Raw genomic sequence first — 17,196 nt, forward strand, 5'->3', positions numbered from 1 at the left:
TAACAGGGACTTGGAAAAATGCCCGGTCTGCTCCTGCCCAACGCCAGGATTTCATTAGCCTGCAGTCAGATACTAGGACTGATGCTGCATGTTTGATTGCATTTCTAGTGCTCCTGCCCTCCCTGGGGCTGGGAAACACTTTTCCACCTGAAAGCAGAGGATGCACAGGGACTCCTGTGCAAATCAATCCAAAGAAGAGTCTGAAAGTCTCAGAAGGGACCGAGGTGCTTCCAGAGATGAGGCTGGAGCTTGGCTTGGGGTGAATGTCACCCCAGGGCATTGGGCAGCAGCTATCTCAGGTCTCTGGATGAAGCTGCTCCTTTCACCCACTCCTAGATGTTCATCCTTGGTCAGTTGATTATATTGAAATACTTTCTGTGTCCCCTTGGATGCCGATAGCAGACCTGTGACATGCCACAGCCCAGGTCTTCAGGACAAACCCAGATTATTCTGCAAACCCAGTCACTGGGGACTCTCCATCCCCTCGGCGTGACCGGCTGCCCCTTTGGTACCAGGCTCGTTGCTGCAGGTTGCTCCCTGACCTTGGCTTAGTTATTTGCATGGTGGGTCTTGGGAACAGCCCGGGCTCCTCTCCCCTTATTTTATGTGCAAAACTTACAAAGAAAAAAAAAAAAACACCACCAAAAAACCAACCAACCAAACAAAAAAAAAACACCCCAAAAACAACAAATCAAACCCAACTAGTTCTTCAGCCTTATTTGGATGGAGGCCTAAAACACAGTCTGGCGAGGCCTCGCACAGCGCAGATGGAAATCCTATATGGGGCTACTGACTCACGGCACTAAAAAAAAACCTGTTAGTCAACGTTCAAAAGGGCTGGAGCTCCCAAAGAAACCCTCCACGGTCCCCACAGGGGATGCTCCGTTTGGGGCCAGCTGTGGGCAGGGGACTGTGCCCCAGGAGCTGCGTCCTGCTGCGATGCTCCTGAGGTCGCTGGGTGTTGAGCACTCAAAGCCTTGGTGAGGTAACGAGGTGGATGTTATCGACCAGGGGTTTCGCCTCTCCCTCTCCTGTTTACTGATTTCCCGTCCCTCCTTGGCTCATTGCACTTTTAAATCCATCCAGGTCACAGCCCCCTCGAGCAGGGCCAGCCATGGGGTCAGCACTAACGATATGCTAATGAGGCTGGGACAATCAATACCCCTTAATCAGGGAATCGATCCCCACTGCAGTTATTTCTGATCTCGGGCTGTGTGGGAACAGCATCCTATTTTAATGTGGAGGGGCTCTTTGAAGCCAGTTGTCATGGTGGGACTAGACTTGGAGGAGACTTACAAGGCTTACAGTAAAAAAATATATATATATATAAAAAAAAAAAAAAAAGGTTTTAGGGATGGGGATTGGAGCATCCTTTTGGATTCAAGTGGTGCTTTTGGTTCTGGAAATGAGTAAAAGCTTGTTGGCAGCTGTGGGTTGGTGCACACAGGGGTCTGGTCCAGGTCAGGGAGGGGGGATGCTGCAGCACCCAGACCCGAGGGGAAGGTGAAGGCTCTTCCCTGCTCAGCTTCGTGCCTTCAACAAGGTCTCACAGAGCCAGCATTTCGTGAATGCCCACGCACACCCTCACGTCTGCCCTGGCAATACCCACATCTCTCCCGGTGGCAGCCCCAGCACCTTCCTCACAGGAGATGTCGCACATGCAGGTCCCTTTCTCTGGCAAGGGGCACATCATCTCTCAGGATGTTGGGAAAACAATTCCAGTGCTGCCCAAGCAAAGCTTTCTCCAAGGGGACACTAGAAAGGTCTGTTGTGGTTTGAGCCTACTCAGCAGCTAAAGGCCACACAGCCGCTCACCCACCCTCCCCCCACTTGGGAATGGGGAGGGAATCGGAGGGGCAAAGGGAGACTCACGGGTTGAGATAAAAACAGTTTAATAACAGTAACAGAATAATACACTGACAGCAGTATCAGCAGGTAATGTACAATACAGCTGCCCACCACCTGCCTGCTCCCGACCAGCGATCCCCACCACAAAGCCCCCACAGCCACACTCCCAGAAGTGGCCCCTCTCCCAGCCCTCTCCTGCCTTTATATGGTGAGCGTAATGTCACATGACATGGACTATCAGCCAATCGGGGCCCAGCCCTCCAGCTGTGCTCCCCTCGCCCCCGCGCACAGGTGAGGGCACTGGGACCTGGGGAGCCCCTGGGGTCTCTGTGCTGCAGCACCCCTCCAGATACTGAAACGAACAGGAACTCTAGTCCAGCCCGAACCAGGAAAAGGTAAAAGGTTTCTGGAGGTTTCTCTGCTGCTGCAGGTCTGGCTGAGGCTTGTGTGTGGAGAGATGGACACGGCCCATCCTGCACCCGCTGCGGCACCCAGGGGATGCCCAGGGACAACATCGGTGGGACAGATCCCTGATCCCCTCCTCGGTCACTGCCTTTTTCCTACAAGAAGGGCAGAATTTGCTTTCTCCTTCCCTCCTGTTTCCTCCATGGCCAGTGAAATGGGACTGTCAGGGGTTTGCTCCCAGTCCTCCCCACCGTGGGGGCACCTTCGCCAGCAGGAAGTTTTGGGGAGGTTTCACACCCCCACTGTCTGCACCACCACGTTGGAAGCCATGGGGAGAGGCTCTCCAGGACGGGCTCCGCTGCGTGGACACGAATGTGAGTAGCGAAGCCTCTTCTACTGTATAATTTCACCTTATTAGTCATGCAGCTTTGGGATGTTTATGTGCTTCTCTGATTTAGTTGAGGCAATTGCTTTTAAGAGCTGATTATTTATGGATCTATAGTACATAGTGCCAGCAGGAATAAATTTCCCCATCTAAATCAGTTATTTTCCCAGCACGACGCACTTCCCTTGAAATAGATGCGCCCACCCCCTCATCACCCAGCCCGGGTGTGCGGCGGCGGGTGCCCACCAGCGTGGCACAGCCCAGTGCAGCTCCCACCGCCCCGGCCTGCCCGGCTGGGCTTTCCCACATGCTCCTCCCCACTGGAGTTTGCTGGAGGTACCTACCACAAAAGAGTGGCTTTTTAGTGGTTTTTAGGTCTCCTGCCTCCCATAGTAGCCATAAGCAGATGCAAAAGAGTGAGCAGAAGCAGGTCAAGGTGTTTGATCCCCCCTTATATTTTGCATTTAAGCTCTGTAATAGTTTTTTAGTGTCAACTGGTTTTGGCTCAGGGAATTTCCTGAGCCTGAATTGGTTTGCCCACCTCTCTTTCAGCTCCTCATCCACTCTCCTCTTCAGCCTACCATTTTTTTTCCACCTCCCTCACCCTTGGTAAGGATTTCACAGCTCACCTGACCCCCTACATGGGAAAACCCATTTAACTGCCTCTAGTCCTTGCACCAGGAAAGCCTCCCTTCCTCGCAAAGGGGAATTAAAACCCTGCTGTCTTGCCCAAAGCTGCCCCTCTGCACCTCAAAAAGGATGGGAGCAATGGGAGGGCGGCTCCGCTGCCTGCAAGCCCTGCACACGCTTCGCAGTCGCTGGGGTTTTTATCATCTCATTGCATTTGCAGAGGCTGGAACTAAAGTTCCATGTGTGTAATGTTGCATGGTCCCAGCATGGGCATATGGATGTGCATCCACCCTGGTCCTCCAGCATGCAGCTTTAATGGGAAAAGCTCTTACACTGAACTGGGACCGCTCCTCCATGGCTTCGCAGTGATGCGCGGCGCTTGGCACAGCCCTGCTCAGCCAAGCAAAGCAAGGACAGTGGCAGGACCAGATCCGTTCCTTGGCCCCAGCCAGGACCGCTGGTGTTTCCACTCGGCAGGCTCGTTGGCTTAATTAGAGCTATTGGGATTTGTGCTTTTGCTTTGGGCAAAACCCTCTCTCCAAATCAGCCCTGCCCCGAATTAAACTGGGCTGTGCTCAGAGCCCTCTGTGGATCCACGCCGACAAGTTAACCGGGGCACGGATTTGGGATTCTCACTCAGTCATGCCCAGTTACTCCAAGGGAAGTAAAATAAGGAGCAAAAGAGCAAAAAATGCACTTAAAAAATGATCAGCATCTCTGAAGTGACAGCACCTGGGAGCAGAAGGAGCAAACCAATCTCTGGGAGGAAAAAGCACTGGCAACACCGAAAAGAGATTGGGAGCAGGGGACGGCTGGGGGAGGGCGTCCCGCAAATGAGATGATTGAGGAGCCGCTCGCTCGAATAACGTGGCCAGCAGCAGAGAGGGAGACGGCTCTCAGGGCCCATTAGGAAGTCATCAGTATTGCCCACGGTGCGGCCGTGCCAGCGCCCGGTGCTCGGGCTCACCGGCGGTGTTCGCCCCGGGTTTGCCTGGGGGGCAGCGGGGTGGAGTTTGTGTTACGGAGGGGCTGGGTCAATTAGTTCTGCACCGTTTTTTCCCCCGATCTGCCTGTCAGTCCCAATATGATCGTTAATTAGAGAGTTACGCTCGGGGTGGGGGCCAGGGTCACGCTCACGCCTGGTGTGTTTGGGTACCGATAACCAGCGGCTGCTCCGGGTCTGCCACCGTCACACAGAGGCTGCTGCCAGCACTGCCTCTGCTGAGTCAGCAGGTTCCTTGCTCGGGCTGAGTCAGCAAAAAAGCACCATCCCACCCAGCCAGCGGTGCTGGGCTGTGCCCTGGGGAAGACCGGCGCTGTCAGCACGGTTCCCTCAGGCACCTCCCCGTGAAAAGAATCGGTGAGTGCAACATTCCATTTCTACCAGTTTGATGCCATCGCCAGCCCGGAGGTGACCAGACAAGAATCCAGCCCCGCAGGCAGGCGATGGCAGGTCGGTGACTTGCACGGTGACATTACAGCAGACCCCACGGGTGCCACCCCATCAGAAGCCTCATGGGCCAAAGCCACTTCCCCAGGTGGGGCGCAGGGTTCCTCAAACGTGGGGCTCGTTGCAGCCTTCGAGCCTTCCCAGCCCACTGGGCTCGCCTGCACCCCCTAGCACGGCCCCTGCTCCAGCCCCTCCTTGTGTCCACCCCATCCCAGTTCACACCAGCATCCTTCTCCCGGGACTGGTGTGTTCCTGGTCCTGGCTGCAGCCTCTCGTTGTCACCGGTCACAGCCTGGAGTTGGCATCACCCTTCTCAAGGTCAGGAAGAGCTTTGGGGTTATCTCTGTTCTCTCCTCAGGCTTCACTTTCCCACCAGCGCGCTCCCTTCATCAGCAAGAAAACTGTCTTTTCTTAACACTTATTAAGCCCTAATTTTCATCTTATTCATTGCTACCAAGTCATTAAGCTGGCAAGGAATTAAATGAGGCGAAATGAAAAGAATTGAAAGAAGACTGAAGGGTTTGGTGTGGTTGGGTTATTTTTTAAAAGAGACCAGAAAATAATCTCCCAGGATTAAGCAGGTGAGAGCAACTAACCCTGCATAAGGGCACCTAAGATTTAGAGATGAGGTTTCTAATTAAGAAGAGGCACAGGAGGACCCCAAGGGGCGTCCGTCCGTTCCTCCCGGCCCGCCGAGGTGACAGCGAGGACAGCCGGGCCCCGGCGGCTCCTGGACTGTGAAGTGGCTTGTTGTTAAGGTCTCTGCTCAAATAAAAGACGCTGCAGTGAGAAATCAGGGGGTCTGGTGGACATTTGAGAGGTGTCCAAAATAGTCTCTGCCAAAGTCACTGCTGTCCACGCCAGACTAAGGCCCTGAGTTTATAATATATATATATATATGTGTGTGTGTGTGCATTTAAGGATATTATTAACATAATATGTTAAATATAAATATATTAATATATAAATAAGTTTAGGGTATATATTTAAATATGTCTGTATACATAAAGCCATTGCTTTCAGAAAAGAATTTTCAACCTGTAGCATTATTGACCAGCCCTTGCTGAGCGTTTTCTCCAAGGATGGCTCCCCATCAGCTGTGCTGAGTGTGCCTATGGCATTTATGAAATGTTTTGAAATGAAATGTGGTGTCTGTCTGTCTGTCCCTGCTCTCCTTGCCACGCGTTTGATCTCCTGCCGCCTACGTGTGCCCAGGGCTCCTGGCACAGCCCTGAGGCACCTCCTTGCTCTGGGATGGGGTTTGGGTTTCCCTGATGAGCACTCGACCCAGTTTTGGGGTGATTTGAGCTTCTCCTAGGGGTGACCTGAGCACCCTGTCCCTCGAGGAGCTCATTTCATCCCCATTCCCAAACCCATCACCCACCAGGCTCTGCAGCCACTGGGCAAACTGTAGGGATCGGCTGCCACCCAGGCGTGTCACACTGGTGTGTGCCTTCTTTATTTTTATTATTGTTTCCTCAGACGGAATTAAAATAATGGTTATACAGAACAATGTCAGACCTGCCAAAGGAATCCCAACTCTCTGGTGACTTCATTAGCACCAGTGCCTCCAGTCAGCAAAGTCACAGGACTGTATTAGCGCACAGTGGGGTTTTTTTTTCTCTTGCCCTCACCCATGCAGAACCCTCATTAGTGGGGAAGACAGAGCACTTAAGAGTCCCCTGAAGTTTCCGTCCCGACTTGTTTCATCTCCTCCTTTCCTGACATGCTGCCCCATCATCTCCAGTTTTGCCAGCAGAGCGAGCGAGACCGTGCCACAGCCACGGGGATTTGGGACCCAGTGTCCCCCAGCACCGTGATGCTCATGTCCTGCCAGGGACTTGTGTCACCCCCTGCCCCCCCTGCCCAGCCATGGGGACCCCACCAACGTCCCCAGCCCCACGTTAGGGCTGTGCTCCCATCGCTCACCAGCAGACATGCACTGAGCTGGCCGGCCTCTGCTAGTGCCATCCCTCCCTGGACTATCCCAGTTCTTGGGCAACGGGAGGCAGGGAGACCACAGTCCAAAGGTGCACGTAGCACACCTCTCTTCCTGGCCTGAACTGGTGATACTGGTTTTAAACCCACCTGGGTGGGAAGATTTGAGTTCCGGGAGTTCTGATTTAGCCAGTATCCAGCGGGTTGGGGTTTGTTTCCTTTTGCAGCCCTACTTCACATTCAGCACATCCCTGGTTGAATTGTGACCCCACTGGTCTCCCGTTCATTCTGATGCATTCAGGATCGTAAGAGGCTGTTATTTTATGATGGATTAATGACGCTGTATTTGCTTTTAGTCTGTTTTATGGTGCCCCGAGTGCCTTGGCTATAACTCTTCTGTTTATTTGTTTTATTATCCCAACAGGCTGCACATGGAGATTACTGTGAAAACACCCACTTTCCCCACTGCGTGCTTCCCCGGAGAGGCTGGAGATATCCTGCCCCAGGTGAGGCACAGGCCCAGGCTCAGCCTGCCCGTGCCGTGGGATCACTACTTTGAAGCTGGGCTGGTTGCAAGGCAGGGGACTGCCTGGGGAAGGGGGGAAGGAGGGATGGGGGTGTGGGAACCCATAGCTGCTTTAATTCAATGTCTTTCTTGATGCATCCACCCCCTCATGTGCGGGGCTCATTGTGGGCATCACTCTGGAGCACGAGGAGCTGGAGCAAGGAGCTAAGGGCTTAGGAGAGGATGTGAGGAGCCATCAGAGCTGCAGGAGGTGACATCCATCTCCCCTTCACCCTCACTACTGGGGCCCTTCTCCATCCTCGCCTGGGTATGGGCTCCTGAGACAAGCTGTGCACACACGTAAGATTTGGCTGGAAGGCAAACGCAGCCTCAGGGCTCTCCCCGTCTTTGGGGATGACCGTGGGGGTCGCTCACCACCTCAGCTTCTCTCCCACCTCCCCTCCCCGGCCAGCTCCAGTGCTATCTCACCTCCCTTCTCTCCTCCCCAGGGGTTGGTATATTTTCAGTGAGGTACCCAAGTGCTAATAACTCACATTAGCACGTTTGGCTGATGGATGTCAGCGCCATGGGCCCGATTCCATCTCAGCAAAAAGCCCGGCTGCTAATTTCCAGTAGCAAAGATGAACTGGGATCTTTAGGGATTAGAGCAGTGGGTGGAGGGGGAAATGAGAAATGAAAGAGGAAGATAAACATAAAAGTCATACAAAACAAATAGCTGGCAGTAACTCCATTAAATCAGACGTTTTTAAAAGGAAATATTAAAATATTAACTATGTAATTAAGTATTTATTAATTAAAAAGAAAGCCAAGCCACATTAAGCGGAGCAAAGCCCTAATTGTGCAAATTCTTGTTTAGCTCAGCTGCCAATTCAGCGGACCCTGTATCTGGCTTCCCAGGGCCTTAGGCTCAGGTCTAGTGAAGGGCCAGGGAAGGAGACTCCCGCTCAAGTTAGAAGGAGCAAAATCCCCTCAGCGTTTCCATTTTCCTGCCCTCTCAAGGTAAGAGCTGCCCATGTTGGCTTTTCCAGCACCTCCTCCTTGCAGAGCCCCGCAGCTGCCCAGAGAGCTCGGCCGGGGGTGAGGGCAGGGGCGATGGTTTCCCCAACTGTGCATCGCTACCTTTCCTCCAACTTGTTGGCAATTCCTGCTTTGATGACGTCCGAGTGTGTCGGGACCCGTGCGCTGTTGTCCTTGACCTCCTGAACCACAGGAGCTGGGTATGGAGGTGAATCACTGGGCTGGGATGTCTTAGCGACTGGTTTGAGGGAGACCTCAGTGTCCCCCTGCGAGGAGCTGGTGCCACCAGAGCTGAGACTTGTGCAGCGATGCCGGAGCCGGCACCGGGGTCACATTGAGCGCTCCCAGCCCCGTCCCGGGGAGCGCGAGCTGTCTGGTGCCTCTGACAAACTCATCTGTCACGGAGTGAGGGCCATCGGCTGCGAGATGCCGCAGAAGAGAGAGAATTAAAGAGGGAGAGAGAAAGAGCAATCAATACATTATTTAACAGCGCGAATGCAAATGACAAAAAATTAATGAGGCCTCTCCCCCCTCCCACACCCCTCCCCCAGCCCTCCTTTGCTGTAAGATTGCTGACAAATTCTCTGGAAAATATCAAAACAGCCGGAGGGTGTAACCTGCCAGAGTGATGCACCATTATCTATTATTGATGGAAACCTTGACAAGTTCCCTTTAAAAAAGGAGAGAGAAAGGGAGGGAGAGAGGGGGAAAAAAATTGCATCTAATCTTTGTTTTAAAGCTACAGTTGCTCATTTTCTCTTCCCCAAGGGCAGCCGAGCAACAGAAGTTGTCACCACGGTGTCACCGTGGTGTGATGCTCGCTGAGGCCCAGCACAGCCGGGTGCCTCCGGGCTGGGCTGGGGCTGCTGGGGAATCGGCGCGGGGGTGCCAGCATACATATGGAGGAAGAATATTTGTTTCTTCCCCCATTACCCCCGTAAAGAGTCTTTTAAGCCTCATTTAAAGATGAAATAGGGATGAGCTGGCAGAGACAGCACTGGGGATTGTGTCTGGGGAGGAGAGAAGTTGGGGGCCTGGGGTAGCAGGGAGGGAGCAGATGATCAAAGCAAGCCATGCGATAAATCCAGGAGGAGAGACCGGCTGTGGGACAGGAGGAGGAGGAATTCCTAGTAGAAAAAGTGACTAGGGGAAAAAAATTTCCAACAAGTCCCTGAAGCATATCAAAACCACACCTTAGCAGCAGAGAGGCAAGAGACCACGGTAGCCAGCACAGAGCCACTATCAAATATGCTGGCGAGTGACACACTGCAGGGATTAATACTTTATAAATGTCATTGGCCTCCTGGCAGGCTCCTGTATAATCCTCTTCTTTGGCCTCTTACAGCAAACTAGTAAAACCCTCTGAACAAACCAGGTGGAGCAGGTGGTCCCCATGGCTCCCATTACCCCATTGCCCCGAGCCAGGCATGATCTGTCCCCCCTCCCGCCGGTGCCACCATCCCCTGCTATGCAGGAGGCATCTGAGCTGCTTTGGGTGCAGACCCCACTGCCCCCACATCACCCTGGGGATGCTGTTCGCTGCAGGGCAGTGGGACGAGACAGTGTGGCTGATGCCACAGGAGCCCCCCAGAATGCCAACACCCTTCCCTCCATCCCTGAGCCCTCCTCAAGTAGCCACCTGGCCCTGAATTTATAAACTGCTTTCCTTTTTTCTGCAGCGTTCATATTTACATACCTTGCTGCCAACTAGATGTGTAGCTCTAGGGAGGGAAAAGCCGTGGAGCCGTGGACTCTCAGCTGAGCTGCCATACGTGTGCCCATGCTTCATCGTGCCTCAGTTTCTCGAGGCACACATGAGAGAGTCACAGGCGCTCACTCTGAGATCCAGGGATGAAGGGCACGATGTAGGTGCCAAGTATTATTATTCACTGTTGCTTTTTTTATAGGTCCTGAAATGTATTTCTCTCATCTCATGGCCAAGTCCCTCAAGGACACTTACAGGATCTATTCCAGTCAGATGCTGAAATCCAGCTCATTTCCCCATTAGTAGCTGTGGGCCAGCGCTCGGGTTATTTAACATGAGGCTGTTGGAGGTGTAGGAGTTATCCCCAGAGGTTTGTTTCCCCACCCCACTGTCCTGTCTTCAGCAGAGACCATGACAGAGACCTCGAAGGGACAAAATCCTGGACAGGACAGTTTGTATCTTATTCAGTTTATTCCTGACAGACACTGGTGGTGTTCTGGTTTGTGCCCACTGGTGTTGTGGGTCCTGCTGAACTCTACATTCCCATGAAACCTCGTGGCAGGGAGTCCTGCAGTTCGGACTGCTCTTCCTTTGAAAGGTATCGTCCTCTAATCACATTCAATGTCTCCTGTTTTGGTGCTGCGGGGGCAAATTTGTGCGCCCAGAAACCTCCTCTACACTAGCCGTTGCTTTGTATGCCTCTGCCATGCCCTCCTTATCTTCACCTCTATCCCATCTTCTCTTCTTAAACTAAATAGTCCTAAATCTTTTTAATCCCTTCTCATGGATTATTGATACTATTTGTTGCACTTCTTTGGATCTTTTCCATTTCTGCTCTATCTTCGCTGCGATGATGGGGTGACAAGAGCCAACTCCTGATGAAGGTGAAGTTTATAAAGTCACGGCAACATTTGCAGGTTTGCCACCTTTCCCTGTGTTCCACAAACGCTCTGGCTTTGGGGAAGGGGCTGCTTCTGCCCACTGTGTTGCGTGTTCCCAGACTGGCCCACAGCAATACCCAGGCTGGTTCCCTGAGAGCTTAGCACTCGGTAAGACCCCATCCACCGCCCGAAGGATCTGTGTTTTTCTCTGTGTGTTTGCACTGGAGTTGTCACAGTGGTTGAGATCTGCAGTTGTGTTGCCCAGCCCCTGCTCTTTTTTTATTGAGTTGCCTTAGCATTGCTCAGCCATCGCTGGGACTCAATAACTATTTTGAGTCCTCCCTAGGTCTTGCGGCTGCGTGGTCCAGAGCCTCTCTGGACCCTCTGGACACAGAATTGATGCTGCTGCTCCACACAGAGCCATAGCAGCATTTCTGTGTAGCGGGGAGCAATCACGTTCCCCCTCCTCAGCTCACTCCTGCCTGGCCTCCACTGAGCTCCAGCACATCCACAGCCTCAGCAGCTTCTTGTGTTTGAAAATCCAAGACCACCAGGGGAGTGGCAGGCAGTGCACAGGGTCACATGTATCCGGGGGGGTGGCCCAATTTATACTAAATTATTTGGGTCCTGGGGAGATCTTGTAAGCCCAGTGCTCCCTACTGCCTGTGCTTTGTCCTGCTGTTGAGGTGTCTTAAGGGGGGCAAGCCCCTTTGCCAAAGGGATTGTCCCCATTCATCCTGTTCACCTGGATACTTTATTACTTAAATCAGTTTATTTTTTGTTATTAGAAGGTGACTGGTCTGTGATTTCCTGTTTTTATCTCTTGGGTGTCCTTCAAGTTGGAGTTTGGCTTTTACTGCTTTTCCAGCTTGCTGAGAGGGGCTAATGAGAGATTTACTTTCTTCCTGTCACAGCCATAAGGAAATGAGTCTTAAAGTCCATCTGAAATGTGCTGCGTGCCAGGTTTTATGCCATCCAGACTGCAGCTGTGTCAGTTTTATCAGAAATGGAGCTAAACCCCACCCACCTTTAAGCTGGGGCGAAAAGAGGATTTGGCCCCATGGTAATAGTAATGAAGGTGGAATGACCTGCAGGAGAGCAGGAGCTGCTGAGAAGCTCATTTGTGCCTCTTCTTCCAGGCAGGAGATGCAGGAGCATCCAGGCCGGCTGTGCCCACCCAGCACCTCCCCGACCGGCCACGCTGTCACCCCACGCAGGGCTCCAGCACGGGGGACATGGGCCAGCCCGGAGAGCTGGGAGCCTGGGGCTGATCACAGCTCCCAGGCAGACTGGCTGCTTCGAGGTGCTCCAGTTAGATGTGCAGAGACAGATGGGGAGAGGATTCAGGTTTGTGAGCTTTGCACCTTCTCCTGAGTGCCCTGGAGCTTCCTTGGTTAATGGAGACTGAGATTTCAACCCCTCCATCTCACCACAATTTTTACATTCTCTCCTTATTCCTCGGTTAAATTCAGCCACCCCTAAGCACACAGGAGACATCCCCCAAATACCCCAGCCTGCAGGGAAGCACTGAAGACTAAAAGAAACAAAACAAAATAATGAAGCCAGTAACAGCAATTGGAGAGGTGGTTGCTGAGATGGGGCTGACAAAGGATTGAGACTCTCAGGCCCCTGCAGTGGGACCCCCAGGCCATGTAGGCAGGCACCGCTGACAAGGATATCAGAGTTTCATGGAGCTGAAGGTCACCCTTGGGCCAGCTGCGGGGGGACAGAGAGCAGCCGCCGCGGTCACCATGGTGCTGGAAATGTCATGTCCAGCCAAAGCATTAGTTTTGCTTTTCCATTGTCTGTTCTGCTAAAGAAAGCTTTGTTGGCAAATGGACTTCATGGGAAGTTTATCTCCCTGCTGCTAACTTTGTGGAAAAAAAAAAAAAAAAAAAAAAAAAAACACAAAAGAAACCAAACCAAAATGCAATAATAAAAAGAATCCAACATAAATTCCCAGGCAGAATCAGGAGGTCAAGTTTGTTTCTTTTTTTTATAAAAAAATGAAGGAGGAAAAAAACTGCACTAAACAACCCATCAGAGCCAGCTTGACGACGAAGAGAAGTGCTCTGGGCTGAGAAATAATGGTTTGAAGTTTGTATCATTATCAGGGCTACGTGCCCCACATTTACAATGCTGTCTGAAATGTATGCAAACTGGGACCTGTGTGGTGTAACAGAAGCGGCCCAGGAGTGGGCCCAGGGACAGAAGAGCCAAACCAGAGACTTGCACGAGACTTTGCAGCTCATCACCCGGCACACTTCAGGGAGGGACCTTGGAGGGCCTGGGTGAGAATTGCTGGTTCATCTTCATACCGGCTGCCCAGCCGGCCGCTGTTCTCATTCACAAGCTTCAGAGGAGTCTGTGCCTTTCTTGTCTAATTGTGAAGATGAAAAGACCCTTTTACAAAAGAGGAAACTGAGGCACAAAGAGGCCTGCCTGCCCCAAGTTAGCTTCCTGCACTGGAAGTGATGCCCTTCCACGAGCAAACATGTCCCTTCTCTCCTGTGCACATCCTCATTTCCCAAGCCTGGGTCCTTTGCTCTCACACAGCCTTCAGGATGCAGCACGTCTCGATCCTGACCTGCCACAGCCTCAGTTATTCAGTGCTGGGCTCCCCAGCTGAGTTTGCCAACCTGGTTCGTTCCTGCCCTCCAAGGCCTTTGCTATTTCGAACCACAACCCTCTGCAACCCTCCCAGCTCCCTCGGGTTTCTCTCCCCCATCCTTCCAGGTCTGTGCATCTGCCGTCAGCTGTACGAACCGTATGGTGCTTCGGTAACGTGGGCAGGTGAAGCTTTGGCTTGGGCACAAGGTCTCCCCACCCAGGATTGGCAGAGAGAAGAAATCAGACCTGGGCTGTCATGTCAGATTACATTTTCCTCTGGGTGACCTCTGTTGCCATAACACAATTTTGATTATTTGACTTTGGAATATTGATTTTTATTTCCTTTTTTGATTCATTTTGGTTTCACTCTTTCCTGCAGGGAGCGACCTGGGTCACCTTCAACTTCTGCTTGCTCTGTAGTGTGAGGCAGGAAGGGTCACTTGTCCACAGAAAATGACTTTGTGGCCGCTGGCTGTGGGCAAACACACAGGTGTTGTTTTTCAGCGGGTTGAGTTACGTCTCTTTCTATTTTGCTGCCAGTGGACGGCTGCACCACAGGGAAATGTTGCCCATCCCATCCCCTTTGCAACAGCAGCAGCTGGTGGTCTGAGAAAAAGCTCCACAATTTCTTTTCCTTTTTATTTATTTATTTTTTAAATTTAATTCTGTAGCTCCAGCTACAGTGCCTGTCCACAGCCTCTGTGATGTGCTAGCTGCTGTTCAAGCTATCCTATGGGGATGGACTTGGGACCATCTGTGTCTCTGGGAAGATGCCCTCAGAATTTGCAAGTGGAAAGGGCTGCTGAGGATATACTGGCCCCTGGGCTATGAAAACAAAAAGGGATTTTCCCACTTTTCCTGTCCTCGGTCAGCAGGTAACCCACAGCGCACGAGTCAGGACAGGCTCCAGAGTCACTGTCCAGAGCTGCTTTTGCTCCTCAGAGACAGCAAGGATGGACACGTGTTTTGGTCAGAGAAGTCAGCGGCTGAGCTCCAACCATGCACTGCAAAGATCTTTATTGAATTACCTGCCACTATCTCAATAAACCCCAAGAGGATGAGCTATTGATGTGAACTTCCACGTGTGATGAGGTGAAAGGACAGCCAGATGTCTGACCACTAAGAAAGTGCTGACAGAAACACCTTGGGGTACCAGACAGCTTGTTAGCCTCTCCCTTCGCTGTTAGCCAATATGTATTTTTGTGGTGATTCACATGTTTATTTTTCCACTGTGAATTATAGTTCCCAGAAGGGGGATAAGATTAAGCCAGAGAAAGAACCTTTATAGCCTTTTCTCCTTCCACCCTCACTTTCCTAATTACTTTAAATGTACAAGGAGTTTGTCAGAAGTTGTTAATATCTCTCTCTCTGTTTTTCTTTTTAATAATCCCAGGGCCTGGAATTCTTCTCAGCCTTTCTTCTTCCGATCCAGCTCATCTTCCTGTGGCAGTGTGAGGCCAAAACATTTTTTTCCTATTTACTTCCTTTCACAAAAGAGGGACATCAAAAAGCTTCACCTTAAGCTGCCACTTTAACAGGTCAGAAAGTGCAATTTTTTTATTTATTTTCTTTTCCAGTTGAAGTACCTAGCCCCAGTGACCTAAGCACTGTTGGGGCTCTGTCCTCCTGCCTGCATGGCTGGCTGTGTTTTACAGATGGGGAGCCCTGAAACAGCGAGCAACACACCTGAAGCAGCCAAAGGGTCTGTTGGTCTTGTGCTCCTGAAGCCAGCGATGGGTCCGAGGCCGGGGAGCGTGCTGACGGGGTTAGGCAGCAGGTGGGGATTTGGGCTGACATTTTCCATCTTTGGTTTTGGCGACTCATCCCTTTCAAAGATTTGTCTGGAGAATAAAAGAATTAAAAAAAAAAAAAAAAAAAAAAAAAAAAATCAAACCAAAATTCTATGACCAAGCAGGGAAGGGACCAAGGTGTTTCAGGGTTGGGATGTCCCAGCTGCGGATGGAGATGAACCCCCTCACTGCCCACGCCGGTGTCTCCCTGCCTCCTGGTCCCCCTTTTCTGTGCTCACATGCTCAGAGGACAGTGTGAGCATCCCCACGGCTGCTTCCCCGGGATAACCGCTGCCGGGATTTTTCCCTCCTGCTCGCACCGGGGGGAGCGGCGGGCGCAGGGGGTGTCAGCACGGCGGCCCCCCCAGCCCCATGTGCCGGCATATGCTGCCCTCTAGAGTCAACACCCAAACTTCCCTTTTTTTAAAGGAAAAAGCTGGTAGAAAGCAGGTCCTGCCAATCGTGTGCCAGGTTGGCTGAACCAGAGAAAATCCCCACCCCCCCCCACCCCGGGGTTCAGCAGTGTGGGTGCAGGGTGAGACCCCCCACGGGGGACCAGCCCCCACGGCGAGAAGAGGAGGGGCTCAGTGCGGGGGGAAACCGTGTCTCTGCCTGTCCCACCTGCCCAGACCACCGGCTTTCCAAATAATAGCTCGTCTCTCACTCCAGCACAGTCCCGCAGCTAGGCCCACCAGCCAGGTGCTGTTAGCTGTTGCACCAAAAAAAAAAGCCCTGCAAAACACTGAGGCTGCCTCAAGGAGGTGAAAGTGGGGATGTACCCAAAATCAAGGTCTCCCATTTGTGCTTTTTTACTCATATGAAGTTTGATGCAGCCCACATCATGTACACATTTTGCCAGGGGACTGATACAGAAGCTCTGTCCTTGCCTATTTCAGCTCCCAGCCCTGACCCCTTCTGCATCGCTCCTCTGAGTCTCTCACCCAAATCCTGTCCCCTACAATCATGCTATCTTCTTCTCCTTCCCTGAACAGCTCCTCTCCTCCCCCATATGCTGGCATCTCACTATTTTTTCCACCACTGAAGGCCTCAGAGGAGTTGCATCCATTAACAGGAGGTGAGAATCTTGTCCTTTTGCTTTAATTTGCTTCCACTGATTTTTTTTCCACCTCTTCCCAGTTGCAAAGCTTTCTACCCTGAGTGCTGAGCATGTGTGGTGGCAGGGACACATCGGGTCACTGTGGTGTATCCGTCACTTGGGGATCCTTGTGCATATTGAATAAGGTCTTTACAGGGAGCTGGCTGTGTCTTAACAGAACTGCAACCACACTGACCAGCAATGTTATCAAGGCCAATGCTGGTCCAGAAACCACCATGCAAGAAGGTAGTTGGCTAAATTGCATTTCCCTGTGTAGTACCGGTTATTCCCTGCTACTGAAACCCGCTTGGACAGCAGTGTTTGGGAGTGAACGGCTGCTGTCTCCTGGCATTTCTGCGGGGCCAGACACTGCATCCCCCCCAGCCCCGCAAGCCGAGAGGAGCAGGAGAGCAAAGGCTGGGCTGGGAGAAGCGGCCCGGGAGAGGGGAGGGCACTAGAGGGCAGGAGAGCTCTTTTCTAATTGCACATCTCAATAGTTTTGTTGGCACTTCTTGCACAATTTCCCCTGTTCAGTGGGTCAGTTGTAAAGTTCGGTGACTCACTGCAGGAAATGACCCTGTATGTCTGTTGGCCTTCCCTAGCTGCTGTCAGCACAGGGGGACAAGGCTGAAGTAGACTCTGGCCAAAGGGTTTGTCTGTGAAGACCAACAGCCTGACGAGCGTTGCTGAACCGTTTGCTGCCAGGTAGTTTCTCCCAGCAAAGAAGCATTTGGAGAAGGAGGCTCCAGTTGTTGCCCCCCACTCGCATGATTCTTGCTGCTAGGTGAACTTTAGCACTGCACTCTCATCTGATAACAAAACAGGTATCCACATCGGTACCAGGACCTGATATATTATTCTCCTGTAGCACCTGAAAAATTGGCTCTTTTCAGGATGCTTCAGAATTGCTCCCTC

The sequence above is a fragment of the Tyto alba genome, unplaced genomic scaffold, assembly GCF_018691265.1.
Source record: "Tyto alba isolate M040663 unplaced genomic scaffold, T.alba_DEE_v4.0 Super-Scaffold_11, whole genome shotgun sequence".
In the NCBI taxonomy this organism is placed as follows: domain Eukaryota; kingdom Metazoa; phylum Chordata; class Aves; order Strigiformes; family Tytonidae; genus Tyto; species Tyto alba.